The sequence below is a fragment of the Pseudophryne corroboree genome, chromosome 12 (assembly GCF_028390025.1).
Source record: "Pseudophryne corroboree isolate aPseCor3 chromosome 12, aPseCor3.hap2, whole genome shotgun sequence".
Classification (NCBI taxonomy): Eukaryota; Metazoa; Chordata; class Amphibia; order Anura; family Myobatrachidae; genus Pseudophryne; species Pseudophryne corroboree.
This window is the reverse complement of record NC_086455.1, coordinates 31036581-31057445: the sequence shown is the minus strand read 5'-3', so window position 1 is coordinate 31057445 and position 20865 is coordinate 31036581. Positions and strand designations below refer to the sequence as shown.

Sequence of the window (20865 nt, the reverse complement as noted above, 5' to 3'; positions counted from 1 at the left end):
ATGGACACATCTGTATTATAAGTAGAGATGAGCATGTTCGGGTCTCAGAGAACCAAACCGTACCGAACTTCACCATTCGAGACCGGTTCCGAGCCAGGCTCGGGTTTTCCCGCCTGACTCGGAAACCAGAACGAGGCAAAACTTCATCATCCCGCTGTCGGATTCTCGCGGGATTTGGATTCCATATAAGGAACCGTGCGTCCCCGCCATTTTCACTCTGGCATTGGAGAGTGTACAGTTCAGTGGTGGTGTGTTGTGCTGCATCAGTCACAGTGGTGGTGTGTTGTGCTGCATCAGTCACAGTGGTGGTGTTCTCTACTGCCATATGTCCAGTGCTGTCCAGTGGTGGTGTGTTGTGCTGCATCAGTCACAGTGGTGGTGTTCTCTACTGCCATATGTCCAGTGCTGTCCAGTGGTGGTGTGTTGTGCTGCATCAGTCACAGTGGTGGTGTTCTCTACTGCCATATGTCCAGTGCTGTCCAGTGGTGGTGTGTTGTGCTGCATCAGTCACAGTGGTGGTGTTCTCTACTGCCATATGTCCAGTGCTGTCCAGTGGTGGTGTGTTGTGCTGCATCAGTCCAGTGGTGGTGTGTTGTGCTGCATCAGTCCAGTGGTGGTGTGTTGTGCTGCATCAGTCCAGTGGTGGTGTCCTTTGCTGCCATATGTCCAGTGCTGCAGTATAATCAGTCCCTTACAGTGTTGCTGTGTTGTTCTGCATCAGACCAGTGGTAGTGTCCTGGGCATCAGTCATTCCAGTGACCAGGCAGTCACAGTGGTATATGCTGCTGCTATATGTCCACTGCTACAGTATTATAATAATAATAATAATAATAATAATAATAATAACAACAAGTCCCTTACAGTGTTGCTGTGTTGTGCTGCATCAGACCAGTGGTAGTGTCCTGGCCATCAGCCATCAGCCATTCCTGTGCCTCATATTGTGTTATATAACTCCAGAAACATAATGAAGAACAAAAATTTGGAGGATAAAATAGGGAAAGATCAAGAACCACTTCCTCCTAGTGCTGAAGCTGCTGCCACTAGCCATGACATAGATGATGAAATGCCATCGTCGTCTGCCAAGGCCGATGCCCAATGTGACAGTAGAGGGCATGTAAAAGCCAAAGTTCAGTAAAAAGACCCTAAAAAAGAAATTAAAATGGTCTGAGGAGAAACGTAAACTTGCCAATACACCATTTACGACACGGAGTGGCAAGGAACGGCTCAGGCCCTGGCCTATGTTCATGACTAGTGGTTCAGCTTCACATGACAATGGAAGCCCTCATAACTGAAGCCTTGACACTTATGTTGGTGTTAGGCGTGCGTCCGGTATCCGCCATTAGTGCAGTGGGATTTAGACAATTGATGGAGGTATTGTGTGCCCAGTACCAAATCCCATCTAGATTCCACTTCACTAGGCAGGCAATACCGAGATTTTGCCATTTAATTCCAGTGATTTGGACATATAATTATTAATTACAGTGATCTTGACAATTAATTCCAGTGATTTGGATGTATAATTACAGTGATTTTGCCAATTAATTCCAGTGATTTGGTTGTATAATTATTAATTACAGTGATCTTGCCAATTGATTCCAGTGATTTGGACGTATAATTACTAATTACAGTGATCTTGCCAATTAATTCCAGTGATTTGGACGTATAATTACAGTGATTTTGCCAATTAATTCCAGTGATTTGGTTGTATAATTATTAATTACAGTGATCTTGCCAATTTATTCCAGTGATTTGGACGTATAATTACTAATTACAGTGATCTTGCCAATTAATTCCAGTGATTTGGACGTATAATTATTGTGATTTTACCAATTATTTCCAGTGATTTAGACGTATAATTCGAGTGATTTGGACATATAATTCCAGTTGAAATTGTTTGTGTCGCTTGGCTTAGTCATACAGCTACCTCATTGCACCTTTTTGACATCTTTGCATGAGGTGATGTTTGGGGCCTAGTTTTTGAAAAGTGCCATCCTGTCTGACACTGCCGTATGAGTCCAGGAGTACTGCTGTATTAGTCCTGGGGTACTGCCGTATAAGTTCTCCAATTTTTTAAAAGTGACTGGAGCGTGCTGAAGATGTTGTCAGTGGACTGAACAATTGCAGCCCACTCTCAACATTCAGCCACTGCGTGACACTACTAGATGTGGTGGTTGTGTCGCTTAGCTTAGTCATACAGCAACCTCAGTGCACCTTTTTTTCTTCTTTGCATCATGTGCTGTTAGGGGCCTTTTTTTTATATCTGTCCTCATGTCTGCCACTGCAGTGCCACGCCTAGATGGGCCAATTGTTTGTGTCGCTTGGCTTAGTCATACAACTACCTCATTGCAATTCTTTTTCTTCTTTTCATGATGTGCTGTTTGGAGCCTTTTTTTTTATATCTGCCCTCCTGTCTGAGACTGCAGTGCCACTTCTAGATGGGCCAAGTGTTTGTGCCGCACACTTGTGTCGCTTGGCTTAGTCATCCAGCAACCTTGGTTGGTGCAACCTTTTGGCCTAAAAACAATATTGTGAGGTGTGAAGTGTTCAGAATAGACTGGAAATGAGTGGAAATGATTGTTATTGAGGTTATTGATACTATGGGATCAAAATTACCCCCAAATTATGTGATTTTAGCTGTTTTTATGTTTTTTTCAAAAATCATCCAGATCCAAAACCAAAACACGAAAGGGAGGTTTTGGCAAAACCAAGCCAAAACCAAAACACGAAAGTGGAATTAGAACCAAAACCTAAACACAAAACACGAAAAAGTGCCAGCCGCACATCTCTAATTAAAAGGTTTCTGAGCTCCAAGCAGCTGTTTTGTGCCTACAACCACAAGTATATATTGGTGCAAGGTTTAAACAATATCGTTAAAAGGTGAGTACAGAACATTGTGCCCACATTCCCAATTTAATCTTCAAATACAATATAGTATTCTCTTTTACTGTTCTGAATTCTACCATGAGACACACTCAGGAGTCAGACCGGAACATACTGAACCAGATTGAATATTACCTTCTGCATCAGGAATCAGGCCAGTATACCTTTGTATTTCCTAGGTCTTTTAAAGAGCAAGTAATACCCCTTTCTGACATAAGCCCCGGGAAATACATGGGTATGACTCAGGTTTATCAACCCAGGAATTTCCCAGGTCTCAAGCTGAGACCTCCGTCCACACTAAGCCAAAAACCCGGGAAATCCTCTCTCCCCCCCCCCCCCCCCTTCCCCCGACCAACAGACCCCATCCCCTCATCAGACTGCACCTCCATTAGGGCTGCTTCCATAAATTTCCCGGGCTGGTTTTCCATCCCAATCCACCCCATGTAATAGTCTATTGTAAATAACTACTGTATCCATCCAATCTGGGTTATGTTACAGCCATTAGCTGAACAGCCAATCAGACACTTTTCTTCCAGTTTGTGTTTAAAATCCCGGTTTGGATCCATTTACACTAAAGAAGACCCGGGGGAAAAATTGGTATAGAGCAGGGTTGTGGACCAGGGACTTCAACCTGGATCGTTTCTTTTCACACATAGCTAAAACCTGGGTTGATGAGTGTTCATAGACAAAAACCTAGGGTTAAAAAGGGGTATTATTAGCTCTTTTAATTATGTCACATTCATGGGAACACGACCTCTGTACAGAGAATATTTATGCATTTATTTCAGTCCCGGTCCCACTGGAGTCTAAGGGGAATATGTACTAAGCACTGATAAAAGTGGAGAAGTGAGCCAGTGGAGAAGTTGCCCATGGCAACCAATCAGCATTGATGTAACATTTATAATTTGCATACTATAAACATATACAGAGCAGCTGATTGGTTGCCATGGGCAACTTCTCCACTGGCTCACTTCTCTACTTTTATTACTGCTTAGTACATGTCCCCCTAAATTCACTAACACATGAGAGCATACACACATATAATAGGGTTAATTTTTGTAAGAATCCAATACTCTATCAGAAATACAGATAAAATAGAAAATAACAGTAATCTGTATTACAGTATGTATGTATTTCCTATTCAGCCACCACAATGTGGACCTGGATTTCCAATTTACTATGAAAACACTATAGTAATAGTAAATGGCAGCACTCATACACGGCTGCTTGTTTGAATCCAGTAAAAATTATTTATTCAGAAATCATTCTCATTAAAGCATATTAAGAACATAGAATATCCACAGGTAAGCAGGTGGGCAAAATATCAATAGGTCATGACCTAAAATAATTAAATGTCACACGGATCCAGCTACAAAAATCTTCATATGATATAAATATAAATGCAGAGTTGCAGTTCGTCAGGTCATAAAAACATAGAATGTTTTAGCAGCAAACCAGCTGGTAAACAGTAAATTCACAGCTATACAATAGATTTGCTCTGCAGCTTGTTGTTCCAAATGCAAATATAATGATGTTCCAATGATGTCAAGTCTTTACGTCTACCCTGCATACAGGAAGATATCGGATAATTCTTACCAATAGTAGTGTTCATACTTATTCTACATTAGCGCCAATGTGGAATAGCTTGATGGACTGGGGGTGTGAAGAGACGTAAGCATATCCTCCAACAGTACCTTTTTGGCTGGCACAGTAACGTTTTTTTATGGTCTGTACCGGCCAAAAAGGGGCTTTGTACCGGATTCAGTATCTCCCTATTCCTATAGACTCCTATGGCAGTATGCAGGGATACGCGGGGACACCCCTTAACCTCTGACTCAATGCAAGGGTCTACTTCACTGCCGGAGAGAAGCAATCCCAATCAGAGACTGCACCCGGGCCCCCTTCTCTCTTAGGCCCTCATTCCGAGTTGATCGCTCGCTAGCTGCTTTTAGCAGCAATGCAAACGCTAAGCCGCCGCCCTCTGGGAGTGTATCTTAGCTTAGCAGAATAGCAACCGAAAGATTAGCAGAACTGCTCCAAAATATTTTCATGCAGTTCCTGAGTAGCTGCAGACCTACTGCTAGCTTGCGATCACATCAGACTATTTAGTTCCTGTTTTATACGTCACGAACACGCCCTGCGTTCGGCCAGCCACTCCCCCCGTTTCCCCCGGCACACCTGCGTTTTCATCTGACATGCCTGCGTTTTTTAGCACACTCCAGGAAAAGGGTCAGTTACCTCCCAGAAATGCCCCATTCATGTCAATGACTCACCGATCAGTAGAGCGACTGAAAAGAGTCGCTCGACCTTGTGTGAAACTGCATAGTTGTTTGTGTAAGTACGTCGCGCGTGCGCACTGCGGGCCATACGCATGCGCAGAAATGCAGATTTTTAGCCTGATTGCTGTGCAGCGAACAACGGCAGCTAGCGATCAACTCGGAATGACCCCCTTAATGCGCCGCTGCTGCAGTGAAATACTACCCTACTGTATATTTTTAACCAGACACTGTAGACTGGTTTGCTGCCAGTACATTATATGTTTATTTGACCTAGCGAACTGCAACTCTGCATCTATATTTATATCATATTGACTTTTTTTTTTTTAGCTGGATCTGTGCAATATTTTTTTTTTAGGTCATGACTTATCGATATTGATATATTGTCCACTTGCTTACCTGGGGACATTCTATGTTCTTCTTACTGTGTTTTAATGAGAATGATTTATGAATAAATATGTTTTACTGCATCCAAGCAAACAGCCTTGTATGAGCGCTGCCCAGTGGCGTAAATTCATCACAGTCGCCCAGAGGCAAGTTCATACCAGTTGCCCCCCCTTATATTTAAATAAATATATGTATGTATGTGTGCGTGTGTGTGTGTGTGTGTGTGTGTGTGTGTGTGTGTGTGTGTGTGTGTGTGTGTGTGTGTATGGAGTGTTCTGATTTTTTTTTCTATATACTGTATATATACATTTCATTGTCTTTTATTTTGAATCACACATTTCTTAGCAGTCATACCCAGGATTAGAACCCCATGACCTGTTATACTGACAGCAGACACTTTACTGATGGAGCTATTTGCTCCAGTACAGGAAGCATGAGAATTGTAACTATATGAAGTTATGTGTAATTGTCAGAGAAGTAACTTCATATAGTGAAAAGATAGCGGCAGCCATCAATTAACTTACTTGAATGGTGTCACAGAATGGGAGGAGAAGAGCCCCCCTTCAGAGCAGGAGCCCGGCGGCAGATGACTCCGTTGCCTCCCAGAGTTCTGCCTCTGGCGCTGCCATGTATTGTCAATTACTCTACCAGTATGTATTTTGGAGTGCGAGAGGAAACCTAAAGAAACACATGGGGGACATACAAACTCTGCACAGATAAGACGCTGGTCCAGAATTGAACGCCAGTGCTGTGTTAAAGATAAATCAAAGTGTTTCTGACTTTCTGTATTGTCGTATTAATTATGTATGTCTGTATGTCAGTTCAGATTAAACTATCTTTATCTAATACTTGCACTGACTAAAATAATTTGTAAAACAGGTCTTGCAATCTGTTCAGTGCTCAGAATTCTAGGTGATTTCTCAATGTACTTACTTCACATTAATCTGCACAGTGCAGTGGTGAGGTCTCTGTAAATAAATGAATATCTGCTTTTTCACAAATTGATTGAAAAGAGAAATGACTTAACAGTTGTGAAGTGGCAATGCTAACCATTATGCCATCTTGCTGCATCTATCTATGGGGGTCATTCCGAGTTGATCGCTCGCTAGCTAGTTTTAGCAGCCGTGCAAACGCTATGCCGCCGCCCACTGGGGAGTGTATTTTAGCTTAGCAGAAGTGCGAACGCCTGTGCAGCCGAGCTCTGCAAAAACAGTTTGTGCAGTTTCAGAGTAGCTCCTGAACCTACTCAGCGCTTGAGATCACTTCAGCCTATTCGTGTCCGGATTTGACGTCATACACCCGCCCAGAGAACGCCCAGCCACACCTGCGTTTTTTCAGACACAGTGAACAACTGCAGCTAGCGATCAACTCGGAATAACCCCCATATGTATTATCATTATCATCATGCAGGTGATATTTCTTGGTGCAAGAGATTCATCTGAGAAGAGATGAATCTCTGTGTACACAGATCTCTGCAAAGTTCACAGTACACAATTCGCTGAAAAGTTCAGTTTGGTGTATAAGCTTTTACTAAGCTTATACAACATTGTAAAACATTAAACACAAGTGTTGCATGAAAGCTACTGTATGTGTTTAGAACAACAAGTCTCCATGTTGGAGCCAGAAGTAGAACCAGAAGTAAACAGGTACTGTATTAAGGTCCAAATCCATGGTCCTTACTGTACTCTTTTATATGGAAGGCCAAATGGTAGTTGACTGGACTGAACATTCCTTGTATAAGCAATGGCTGGTCTGTAGCAGGGTTATAATGTGCCCAGTGGCGGCCCTGCCAGAGCATGTGACATCATGATGTCACAATGAGGTGGGCAGGGCTTCTTGAGCAGGAAAAAGTTTAGAGGGCTTGGAGCATCCCACTGATGCTCCTGACAACTTTGTGGTGGCCACAGGGACTGGTGAGTAGCTGAGCATTTTAAGGAAAGTACTTGTGGCTCTGCAGTGAATTGCTGTCAGGAGTACAGAGAGGCTGAGTGCCTGGAGCTCTGCTTTCTATGTTACATGCCAAATACTTGTGCCTCCAGGCAGTGACAGTGCCACCAGTGGTGGTACTAGCAACGGTGTAGTCTATTCATTGAATCAGGGCTCACCACAATTAAGGTGCCCACAGCCTCTGGCACTATACTGATTCAGACTGACTCATTATAGCACGCCTACACAATCTGTCTGTAGCAAATAAGGGATGTCGTCTGGTAGGAAGACAGGAGGAGGAGGGTCCCACCATCCCCCTTCCTGCCTTCACCCAGAATCCTCAGTGCATTCCTCTTTCTCTGTCAATGAGTGTGCTCTCTTGCTTCCGGCATCAGATCTAACCATCCCCGGCATGAAAATTCAAGGAGGAGTTATCCTCCATGCACTGCCTTTCTCTGTTACCCTCTGCCTGTCACCCACTGCCTCCCCTGTCACCCATTGTCTCTCCCTGTCACCCACTCCTTTCACCCGTTGCCTCTCCCTGGTACCCTCTGCCTATCAACCACTGCCTCTGCCCATCAACCTCTAACTCTCCATATCACTCTCTGCCTCTCACTGACACCCTCCGCCTTTGCCTGTCACCCTCTGACTCTCCTAATCTCCTTCTGCCTGTCACCCTCTGCCTCTCCCTATCAAACACTCCCTCTACCGGTCATCCACTGTCTGTCACCCAATGCCTCTCCCTGTCACCTGCTGACAATCACCACTGCCTCTGCCAGTCACCCTCTGTCTCACACTGCCAGCCTCTGCCTATCCACATCACACACTCTCTTTCCCTGTCACCCACTGCCTGTCACCCAGTGACTCTCCCTGTATCCTTCTCCCTGTCAATCTCTGCCCATCACCCATTGCCTTAGTCCACCACCCTCTGCTTATCAACCACTACCTCTCACTTTCACTTGCTGTTCTGTCCTTCACCTGCTGCTTCTCCCCATGACACACTGCCTCTTCCTATCACTCAGTGCCTCTCCTTGTTAACCTCTGGCCATCATCCTCTGCCACTGCCTGTCACCTTCTGGCCATCACCTACCGACTCTCCGTGTGACTCTCTGCTTCTGCCCATCAAACTCTGCCTTTCACCAGGGATATGGTCATTAGGTCACAGTCATTAGGTCGACCAGTATTGGTGGACATGCATTAGGTCAACATGGTCATTAGGTCGACATGTACTAGGTCGACAGTTCAAACATGAGTTTTTCACATTTTTTTTTCAATGTTTTGACTTTTTTTCATACTTTATGATCCACGTGGATTACAATTGGGATAGGTAACCTGAGCCGAGCGCAGTGGTAGCAGAGTGAGGCACCTTGCCAAAGCATGGCGCATGAAGCGAGCTATGTGAGGGGACATGGTGCACTAATTGGGGTTCCCAGTCACTTTACTAAGAAAACGACACCAAAAAAAGTTAAAAAACCCCTCATGTCGACCTTTTGACCTGTCGACCTAATGACCATGTCGACATAATGACCCTGTCAACCTAATGCATGTTGACCCAATAGTGGTCAACCTAATGAATGTCGACCTATTGACTGTCGACCCAACGACCCATACCCCTTTCACCATCACCCTCTAACTCTCCCTGTCACTCACTGCTTCTGCAAATCAACCTCTGTTGATCCTCGCTGCCTCTGCAGTCACCCACTGTCTTTCTCTCTATCTCTCTGCCTCTATTTGCCTCTCTCCATTACACTCTATCTCTCCCTGTCACACCTGTCACCCTCTGCCTCTCACCATCACCCTCTTCCTTTCACCCTCTGCCTCTCACCATCACCTTCTACTGCATCCTATCACCCTCTACCTCACCCCATCATCCACTGCCTCTCCCTGAATCCTTCTGTCACCTATGGCCTCAACCCATTACCCTCTGCTCATCATCCTCTGTATCTCCCCATCACCCACTGCTTCTCCCTGTCAGCCTCTTTTTGTCACCCACTGCCTCTCCCTTTTACCCTCTGCCTGTCACCAACTGTCTCTCCTTGTCATCCTCTGCCAGTTATCAACTGCCACTCCCTGTTACCCTCTGCCTGTCAGCCACTGCCTCTCCCCATCAACCTATGCCCATCATCCTTTGCCTCTCTCTGTCACTGTTTGCCTTTCCATGTCAACCTCTGCTCATCACCCACTGCCTCTGCCCATAACCCACTGACTCTGTCCATTAGCCTCACCCTGTCACACTCTCCCTCTCCCCATCACCCACTGCCTTTCCCTGTCACTCTCTACATATCCCTGTCACACACTGCCATGAGGTATATTGTTAACTTAGGGAGGAGTGGAGGATCATGTATTTGCCCCTTGACCCACCAATCAAAAGTTCTGCCACTAAGTGCTGCAACCTAGATCCTGTCCCCCAGGTGAGAGAACCACTCACCCACCCTTTGTATATAGCCCAGAGTCATAGATCTATATGCAATATATAGAATTATTTATCAGCGACCTTGACTTTCCTTACCTGTCCTTATAGTCATTGTGTATAGAAGTAGGCTAGTCAGGGCTCTACTAATTTACAGCTATTCAAATTATAATTAGAAATAACAGTTTTGCCAACACGTACCCTCTACGTCTCTCTTTCGAACCGAGAAAACTAGTGGAGGGTCCATCATTTCTTGAATCATGTATGGTTGGCGGAGCATGGTGCCTCCTTTCTGTTACTACAAAATCATTCTCACAAACAGTGGGACAGCATAAGTGGTGTCTCCTGGACCATTTGATGAATCCTGCTAAGCTCATTGTCCTCTGTTTTGGAAACACAGGAAAGTTTATTTTGCACTGGCAGTTTTACTCTACATATTTAGTGTATATTTATTGCCAGTTCAATCAATCAATTCTTCCATCAGCAAGAACCTATAATCATACAGCTTAATAAGGCTGGGTAATTGGCCACAAATGGCAATTTGGCTTGCTGTCAAAATATTTTATGGAGTTTTGAGGATGTTCTAGATTAGCATGGATGTGCCATATTTTATTGTATTATTTTTATTTTAGGTACAGGTAGATACAGTAAATTTCTTTCTTCTCTTCGATTACATATTTGTTGTCTGAATCTATGAAAACGTTATTTGAAAAGCTTTTATTTCTATTATGCTCCCACATCTTTTAAATACATTGTTGCTTGTACAGTAGCTCTATGAAACAAAACACATTTCATTTAAATGTTTTTGTACTTTTAGCCCATTAAAATCACATAAACCACAGCTTGTGTAAGAGGAAATTATATGACAGGTACTGGAAGTGTAACTGTGTGTGATTCCAGCCCAGAAATTATAAATATCTCCTCTCTTGAATGCAATTATCATATTTCTTTATGCATCTACCAAAATAAAAAGACTCAGAAATTAGTATAAGCACAATATAATTTACTTTAATCACTTTGTAATAGCATACAATTGCTGTTGTTTTTTTCCCTCATTTAATCTAACTTTTAATTAGGTCTTCTTCAAACTTTTTTAATGCCTGTGTTATCACTATGTACATGCAATGTTTTTTCAAAGAACAATATTACAGTGTTAATACACACCTCTAATCTCAGTGATTGCTGGGGAGATGTATCAAATATTGGAGAGGAATAAAGTGGAAGAGAGGTAAAGTACCAGCAAATCAGCTTCTACCTGCCAAGTTTCAAGATGTGCTTGAGAAATGACAGGAGCGTAATTTATCTCTCTCCACTAAAAGACTTGAGAAAACATCTCCTTCCATATATGTTAAAATCAAAGTTAACCTGTTGCCAGAGTCTGTGCAAACACTGAGTTAGCCTGCTACCATGGCCGTATTAAGAGAGGGGCAAAAGGGGCAGTATCCCGGGGCCCCCACACATTGCATACCTCCCAGCTGTCCCGAAAACCCACCCGTGGGCTGCAGTGTCCCACGGACGGGGCGGGATTTTGGGCAGGATGCTTTGAGTCTGATACTGCTACTTTGCATTGCAAAGCAGCGCAAATGTATGGCGGGCGCATGCGGCTCCGGGAGTGTGGGACAAGCCGCCAGCATGAGGAAAATACGGGTGTGAATCTCCAGCTCTGTATCACGCCTGTAGACCATGCCCCCTTGTCTCCAAGCTATGCTCCAATACTCCGGCATGCTGCCTCTCTGCAATAGTAGGGCCCCCCACTATTGTAGGGCCCCCCACTGCAGTCCCTTGTTCCCTTGACTGATTTCCCATTCAGCTTGTGTGAAGAAAGTACAAGTAGCTAAAATTTCAAGTGGCTTTAGACTTGTAAATGATGGATCAGTTTATGGAACAAGAGAATACCAGAACTAGTAGTGATAATAGTTGTAGTACTTCTGTAATCTCTAATATTGTAGTCTGGGAAAGAAATGTAAGAATGTAGGTCCCAACAAAAACATGAGAGTGTCAAAAACCATCAGCTCTTGATTTAAGTATTAGGAAAAAAGTTACTGCTCCAGTTAAACATACTGCAATGTCCAGTTCAAAAGTATGTGTTCAACATGGCCATGCAACTTCTGTAACTTCATATGTGCTGAAATACTGCCTAGTGCGTCTTTGTAAGCACCATCAGAAGCATCATTGAAACGTGCACCATCAGAAGTCCTGAAGGACGAAACGCGTTGGACATTCCATGACCTTTCCCAGACTGACCTCCTGTACCTAAGATAAGCACTTTATACACATATACTACAAATTGATGTGTACCTTGTACTTTTATTTTTTTTTAGTCTCGACTTTCTCCATTTTTTTATGAATTTTTATGCTCTAGCATTTTTCTTTTTTAACAAAAGCGTACTATTATATCTTATATTTTGTAAAATAAATATGCATCTTATATAAAAAAATATTTTATGTTCCTTCACAACAGACACCATTGGTCGCTTGTGCCCATATTCCTGGTTTTTATAACACTTTTACAGCAGCTTACCACTGCTGTTTTATTTAGGGGCCTGCTGACACCCTTTGTACCAAGGGAGTGTAATTTTGGACATATATTTTATATACTTGCTTTGACGGATAAATTACCACAAGTGGCACTGTTTTTTCTTCTCTATTACATATTAGAGATGAGCGGGTTCGGTTTCTCTGAATCCGAACCCGCACGAACTTCATGTTTTTTTTCACGGGTCCGAGCGGCTCGGATCTTCCCGCCTTGCTCGGTTAACCCGAGCGCGCCCGAACGTCATCATGACGCTGTCGGATTCTCGCGAGGCTCGGATTCTATCGCGAGACTCGGATTCTATATAAGGAGCCGCGCGTCGCCGCCATTTTCACACGTGCATTGAGATTGATAGGGAGAGGACGTGGCTGGCGTCCTCTCCGTTATAGTAGAAAAGAGTAAAGACTGAGTGACTTAGTTATAATTGTGGGGAGGATTGGGGATGGGGAGCAGCTGTTAGGGAGTACAGTGATTTAGATTAGGAGAGAGAGAGAGAGATTGACCTGATTTACTGGAGCTTAGGAGTACTGTAGAAGAGAGTGCAGAGTTTACTAGTGACTGACCACAGTGACCACCAGACAGTGCAGTTTTATTTAATATATCCGTTCTCTGCCTGAAAAAAACGATACACACAGTGACTCAGTCACATACCATATCTGTGTGCACTGCTCAGCCCAGTGTGCTGCATCATCTATGTATATATTATATATCTGACTGTGCTCAGCTCACACAGCTTATAATTGTGGGGGAGACTGGGGAGCACTGCAGTGCCAGTTATAGGTTATAGCAGGAGCCAGTAGTACAAGACAGTCACATACCATATCTGTGTGCACTGCTCAGCCCAGTGTGCTGCATCATCTATGTATATATTATATATCTGACTGTGCTCAGCTCACACAGCTTATAATTGTGGGGGAGACTGGGGAGCACTGCAGTGCCAGTTATAGGTTATAGCAGGAGCCAGGAGTACATATTATATTAAAATTAAACAGTGCACACTTTTGCTGCAGGAGTGCCACTGCCAGTGTGACTGACCAGTGACCTGACCACACTGACCACCAGTATAGTTAGTAGTATACTATATTGTGATTGCCTGAAAAAGTTAAACACTCGTCGTGTGACTTCACTTGTGTGGTGTTTTTTTTTTTATTCTATAAAAAACTCATTCTGCTGACAGACAGTGTCCAGCAGGTCCGTCATTATATAATATATATACCTGTCCGGCTGCAGTAGTGATATATATATATTTTTTATATCATTATTTATCATCCAGTCGCAGCAGACACAGTACGGTAGTTCACGGCTGTAGCTACCTCTGTGTCGGCACTCGGCAGTCCGTCCATAATTGTATACCACCTAACCGTGGTTTTTTTTTTCTTTCTTCTTTATACGTACATACTACGACATCTCTTTATCAACCAGTCTATATTAGCAGCAGACACAGTACAGTACGGTAGTTCACGGCTGTGGCTACCTCTGTGTCGGCACTCGGCAGTCCGTCCATAATTGTATACCACCTAACCGTGGTTTTTTTTTCTTTCTTCTTTATACATACATACTACGACATCTCTTTATCAACCAGTCTACATTAGCAGCAGACACAGTACAGTACGGTAGTTCACGGCTGTGGCTACCTCTGTGTCGGAACTCGGCAGTCCGTCCATAATTGTATACCACCTAACCGTGGTTTTTTTTTCTTTCTTCTTTATACATACATACTACGACATCTCTTTATCAACCAGTCTATATTAGCAGCAGACACAGTACAGTACGGTAGTTCACGGCTGTGGCTACCTCTGTGTCGGCACTCGGCAGTCCGTCCATAATTGTATACCACCTAACCGTGGTTTTTTTTTCTTTCTTCTTTATACATACATACTACGACATCTCTTTATCAACCAGTCTATATTAGCAGCAGACACAGTACAGTACGGTAGTTCACGGCTGTGGCTACCTCTGTGTCGGCACTCGGCAGTCCGTCCATAATTGTATACTAGTATCCATCCATCTCCATTGTTTACCTGAGGTGCCTTTTAGTTGTGCCTATTAAAATATGGAGAACAAAAATGTTGAGGTTCCAAAATTAGGGAAAGATCAAGATCCACTTCCACCTCGTGCTGAAGCTGCTGCCACTAGTCATGGCCGAGACAATGAAATGCCAGCAACGTCGTCTGCCAAGGCCGATGCCCAATGTCATAGTACAGAGCATGTCAAATCCAAAACACCAAATATCAGTAAAAAAAGGACTCCAAAACCTAAAATAAAATTGTCGGAGGAGAAGCGTAAACTTGCCAATATGCCATTTACCACACGGAGTGGCAAGGAACGGCTGAGGCCCTGGCCTATGTTCATGGCTAGTGGTTCAGCTTCACATGAGGATGGAAGCACTCATCCTCTCGCTAGAAAAAAGACAAGACTTGCGGCAAAAGCACAGCAAAGAACTGTGCGTTCTTCGAAATCACAAATCCCAAAGGAGAGTCCAATTGTGTCGGTTGCGATGCCTGACCTTCCCAACACTGGACGGGAAGAGCTTGCGCCTCTTTTTTTCTTTGCGTCATGTGCTGTTTGGGGAGTATTTTTTGGAAGGGCCATCCTGCGTGACACTGCAGTGCCACTCCTAGATGGGCCAGGTGTTTGTGTCGGCCACTAGGGTCGCTAATCTTACTCACACAGCTACCTCATTGCGCCTCTTTTTTTCTTTGCGTCATGTGCTGATTGGGGAGGGTTTTTTGGAAGGGACATCCTGCGTGACACTGCAGTGCCACTCCTAAATGGGCCCGGTGTTTGTGTCGGCCACTAGGGTCGCTAATCTTACTCACACAGCTACCTCATTGCGCCTCTTTTTTTCTTTGCGTCATGTGCTGATTGGGGAGGGTTTTTTGGAAGGGACATCCTGCGTGACACTGCAGTGCCACTCCTAAATGGGCCCGGTGTTTGTGTCGGCCACTAGGGTCGCTAATCTTACTCACACAGCTACCTCATTGCGCCTCTTTTTTTCTTTGCGTCATGTGCTGATTGGGGAGGGTTTTTTGGAAGGGACATCCTGCGTGACACTGCAGTGCCACTCCTAAATGGGCCCGGTGTTTGTGTCGGCCACTAGGGTCGCTTATCTTACTCACACAGTCAGCTACCTCATTGCGCCTCTTTTATTCTTTGCGTCATGTGCTGTTTGGGGAGGGTTTTTTGGAAGGGACATCCTGCGTGACACTGCAGTGCCACTCCTAGATGGGCCAGGTGTTTGTGTCGGCCACTAGGGTCGCTTAGCTTAGTCATCCAGCGACCTCGGTGCAAATTTTAGGACTAAAAATAATATTGTGAGGTGTGAGGTATTCAGAATAGACTGAAAATGAGTGGAAATTATGGTTTTTGAGGTTAATAATAATATGGGATCAAAATGACCCCCAAATTCTATGATTTAAGCTGTTTTTTAGGGTTTTTTGAAAAAAACACCCGAATCCAAAACACACCCGAATCCGACAAAAAAAATTCGGTGAGGTTTTGCCAAAACGCGGTCGAACCCAAAACACGGCCGCGGAACCGAACCCAAAACCAAAACACAAAACCCGAAAAATTTCAGGCGCTCATCTCTATTACATATATATATATATATATATATATATATATATATAAGTATATGTATATATTAAGCCATCTATAAATTTATTGTGCTTGACATTAACTATAAACTTTAAGCTAGCTTATCAACTAAAATAAAGACACGGACACAACTGCGTTGGATTAAATGGTCATTGAATGTATTAATTGGAATGACCTCACTCGTAGTGGGTGGCCAGGAAGACGCTACCACTAACCAGCTCTAGTCACGATCTTACAAAATGGCGGCGACTAAACGCCCCAACTGTCATGGGTGCGACTGAAATGCCCTATCTATAAATATCAGCATAACCTGTGTTGTGAAGGTCTCACCGCCCCTTCCTATAGCAGAGTGAGGACGCTCCCCGAGGAAGCGCCCCTCGCCCCCACACACACACAATGGCAGGGCACACTCGCCGTCCTTCAAAAGGGGTAAGTGCCCCACAACACCACTTATGCTACGAGTGACCGCTGGCCAGTAGCGCCTTCCCGCCCGCTAAGTCTGAAAGAAAGATAATAGTAAGCCAAATTGAAAAGAGACAAATTAGATAGCCATTAGGGCGGGTGGGTGGGCTTCCAACCGACAAGAGGAAGCAAATCTGGAAGTTTCTACCCTTCATGCACTAAATCACCTCCCCTACACTCACCGATAGGCTGGCCCTAACAAATTACAACTCACTCAAAACTCTGATCTGCTTAGCAACAAAGACATCTTCAACCAATCACAAAAATGTAAGACTCTTATATAGATTTCGTGCCTAGCCAGGCACTCTCCTTATCCTTTTGCATTCTTTACCATCCACGTGGACTACAATTAGACGAGACATGTAATGTGATACAGTGCACTAATTGGGGTTCCTGATTGTTACTCAAAAAAACAACACCAAAAAAGTTTAAGAATTTCACATCAACTTTTTTTGTGTCGACATGTCCCACACAAACCATTTTAATGCGTTGACATTTCCCTGTGTCGACCATATCAATGTCGACCATTAGTGGTTGACCTATTGACTGTCGACGTAATCCAGGTCGACTCATTAATCCATAACCGTGTGAGCGTAGTGTTTGTGTTGAAAGCAAAATTATTTTGATAATTAAATCATTAATTTATTGCCACTGAAAGGAGATATACCAAAACTTGCTTATCTTTAAGTTCTGAAATTATTATTTGGGGGTTTGTGGGGCTCTGGGGGTTCAGCCTATCTTGTGTTAAAGCTCTTTGTATATATGTTATGGAGATACAAGCTAAAATACTGTAGCTAAAAGCAGTCAATTTAAGAAAAAGATACAATGAGGTTAGACTATATTTGACAACTAATTTGATTAAAACTTTGCAATGCATTTAATGAGCTATTTGAAGCCATGTTACAAGAGATTGCTAAGTGAAGTTAGTTCAAAGAACAGCAGCCTTCTGAGATCGATGGTAGTCTGGTAATGGAGGTGCTCATCTTCAAAGCGCACTGTCAATGGCTCAAGCTCACAGTTCTGGATAAAAATAGCAGAGAGACTTTCACGTGGCAAGAGTGCTTTAAGCAAAATGTATGCATCCCTGTAAAAAGGGAAATTCTATTATTCTGTTGTCCTTGTATGAACTTACAAGACTATATAATATTCTTAAGGCACATATGGGACCATGTCTGGTCCCCAGATCCCTATCTGGTCTTACATTGTGTGTTACTGTCTGTTGTGATATATGTATAAAATTGGTAAAATAATAATAAACTATGGGGGTCATTCCGAGTTGATCGCTCGTTGCCGATTTTCGCAGCGCAGCGATTAAGTGAAAAAACGGCAATTCTGCGCATGCGCATGGTACGCAGCATTAAGTACTTTCACACAAAAGTTTGTAGTTTTACTCAAGCGCGAGCGACGTTTTTCAGTCGCTCGAGTGATCGTAGTATGATTGACAGGAAGTGGGTGTTTCTGCGTGGCAACTCGGCGTTTTCAGGGAGTGTGCTAAAAAAAAACGCAGGCGTGCCAGGCAAAAACGCGGGAGTGGCTGGAGAAACGGGGGAGTGGCTGGCCGAACGCAGGGCGTGTTTGTGACGTCAAACCAAGAACTAAACGGCCTGAGCTGATCGCAATCTAGGAGTAGGTCTGGAGCTACTCAGAAACTGCAGGGAATTATTTAGTAGCAATTCTGCTAATCTTTTATTCGCTATTCTGCTAAACTAAGATACACTCCCAGAGGGCGGCGGCCTAGCGTGTGCAATGCTGCAAAAAGCAGCTAGCGAGCGAACAACTCGGAATGACCACCCATGTTTACTTTATATCAATTTTAAATATATGAATCTGTTAAAATAAACTGAATGCAAGTAGTGTACTTGTAGAACCAAAACAAAAGAGAATAGGGATTTAAAACTGAATAAGTTGCCTAGATGACAATCTGTAGGGTGTATCTATCTTACCAACATATTGACATAAAGGAGGAGATGTACTGTATCAAACCTTGGAGAGAGAAAATGTGGAGAGAGATGTAGTACCAATATAATGATTTCTTACCATCCTCAGAATATCATCTGTGGTTCAGAACTGCATACTGTATGCGCAGATGAAAGTAGATCACCAATGCACAACCATTTATGGTTTATGGCCATCTGAACACCTTCCATTTGCTAGGGTTAGAATCAGGGTGGCACTGTCCCTTTGAGAGGTTGGAAAGCAGGTCTTCGTACAGTCTACTAAGCTTAAGTGTAACAGAAGATGCTGTCTACAACTAAGTATTGCAATAAACAATTTATTAAAAAACTGTCTTCAAGTGGGCATGCACTGGCAGGCAACCCTAGTAGACATGTCCTGCATGGGCTCCTGACTGGCGTCTACTCCTTGCCCTAATTGCTGGCTTATTATTAATATTAGGGGCTTTCCTTTGATCCTGCATTGTTACTGATCCTTAGTGCTACAGGGGAGTATAGTTCATGGAGTTGGAGAGATGCTTTCTCTGTCCCTGTGGGTCACGGCCAATCTGCCGTTCTGCAGCCTCGGGCTCGAGTTCCCTCCTGGGCCAGGGGTGAGTTCCTGCCTCTCTGTGAGTCTCTGGTCCCGGCCTCTGACTCTATACAGCTGTGGTTTCCGCACCCTCCCTGAGCTTTCCGGATCCTGGTGAAACCCATGCCTTCCTCTATCTGTAGTGGGGTGACCCCAGTGTGGTGATCCTGACACCCTCCATCTGCCTCTAGTCATGGCATTCCATGACCGCCGCTGCACGTTGGCCTGCTGCTGAGATCCAGTCTGCAGTGCTGCACTCAGATCCCCAGGTACTCAGCTGTGTGGCCGCTTGCACCAGACCTTTCAGGCTCACTGGTTATAAGTTTGCCTGTGGTCTGCATCTGGTGCATCAGCCCATAGCGCTGTGTCTCTATCTATCTAAAAGGTCATTCGGGCACTGGAGGTAAATAGAGGGATAAACTGAGTGGCAATACTCTCTGGGGACATTTGTGAGGTGGAATAAACTGGGATTTACCTGTCAGCTCATGAACACTGTTCAGTGGATCCCCTGTCAGCCTGTTAAACAGTTCTGGGGTGCTTGTTTTATGACTCTTCCATAGAGTGGGCAAAGTGGTTGTTCCTGTTATGAATTTTAATATGTTTTATACAGATGGGTCCATGTTTATCTTGACCTTTAATAGGATTAACTGAGACTGGGCAGTTGGACGTAATCCCTTGCTGTAATGACTTAATCCCCTGCTGTATTGTTCTCTGTATTGTATTGCAGCTGAGAACAATAGATGAAGGGTTTATGTTAATAAACCATGTTGTGCCTAGGTGCAGCAAACTAGCCAAGATAACCGTGGACCAATCTGTATGTCTTCGCCCCATTTTCTTTGAGAACACCATAGTCGGCTGCTGCTGCTGCTATAACACTTCTGTAATTACACTATAGCCTTGCACACAACAGTTCACTGCAAGTTCTCTTGTTGATTTGCCATCTGAGTTGCTGAGCAGTCTGCTTGTGGGTAATTTCCTTCTTAGATCTTCTTCACTACCTTCTAGAGCAGACTTACCCAGAGATCTGGTGACCTGTTCCATGGTGAGGTGCAATAATTCTGAGAAGCCTACTGCCACCCTGGCCAAATCCATCTCAACGGCAGCTTTTCATTGTTAGATGAGTCCACCCCTGGGTCCGTACCATCTGACCATGCTTTCCCCCTATGGTCTCTGGAAATTCTGAAGGGGGTTCTACTCCTGAGTCTCACTCCAATCCTCTGCCATCTCTGTCCCTGGCTGGAAGTGCTGACATCAGTGAAATCTTGAAATCTTGATCTCTCCCGACCCGACAGGATATACAGCAGGAAATACAATTTATGAGCAGAGGGTATAGGATTCTATCTAGGCTCATATTTCTTCTTTAAAGACTTACCTCACTCAGGTGGCAGATAGGGTGGTGCTGCTTGAGAACCACAGAGAGGAGACGGATCCTTAACGATACCATCTCATGTCTGTCTTGCTCGAAGATTGATATGAAGCGGAGAGTGGGTGATACTGACAACGGATGGTGCAGGAATAATTTGAGGATCAAAGGAATTTCTAAAGATGTGCCCCCACAAGGTATTGAACTAAATTCCCAGATTATGTTCAACAGAGCTCACAGAGCTTTGCGCCTCACAGGCACATCCTCAGAATGTACCTGGGATATTGGCCCTCATTCCGAGTTGTTCGCTCGCAAGCTGCTTTTAGCAGCTTTGCACACGCTAAGCCGCCGCCTACTGGGAGTGAATCTTAGCATAGTAGATTTGCGAACGAAAGATTAGCAGATTTGCGAATAGACAGTTCTTAGCAGTTTCTGAGTAGCTCGAGACTTACTCTGCCACTGCGATCAGTTCAGTCAGTTTCGTTCCTGGCTTGACGTCACAAACACA

General features: G+C 44.0%; 1 long non-coding RNA gene across 1 annotated transcript in view; it reads left to right on the top strand.

The window, feature by feature from the left end:
* The window catches only part of LOC134979891 (uncharacterized), a 90921-nt gene that overhangs the window by 62110 nt on the left and 7946 nt on the right, over window positions 1-20865 (top strand). The gene's annotated exons all lie outside the window — the stretch shown is intronic.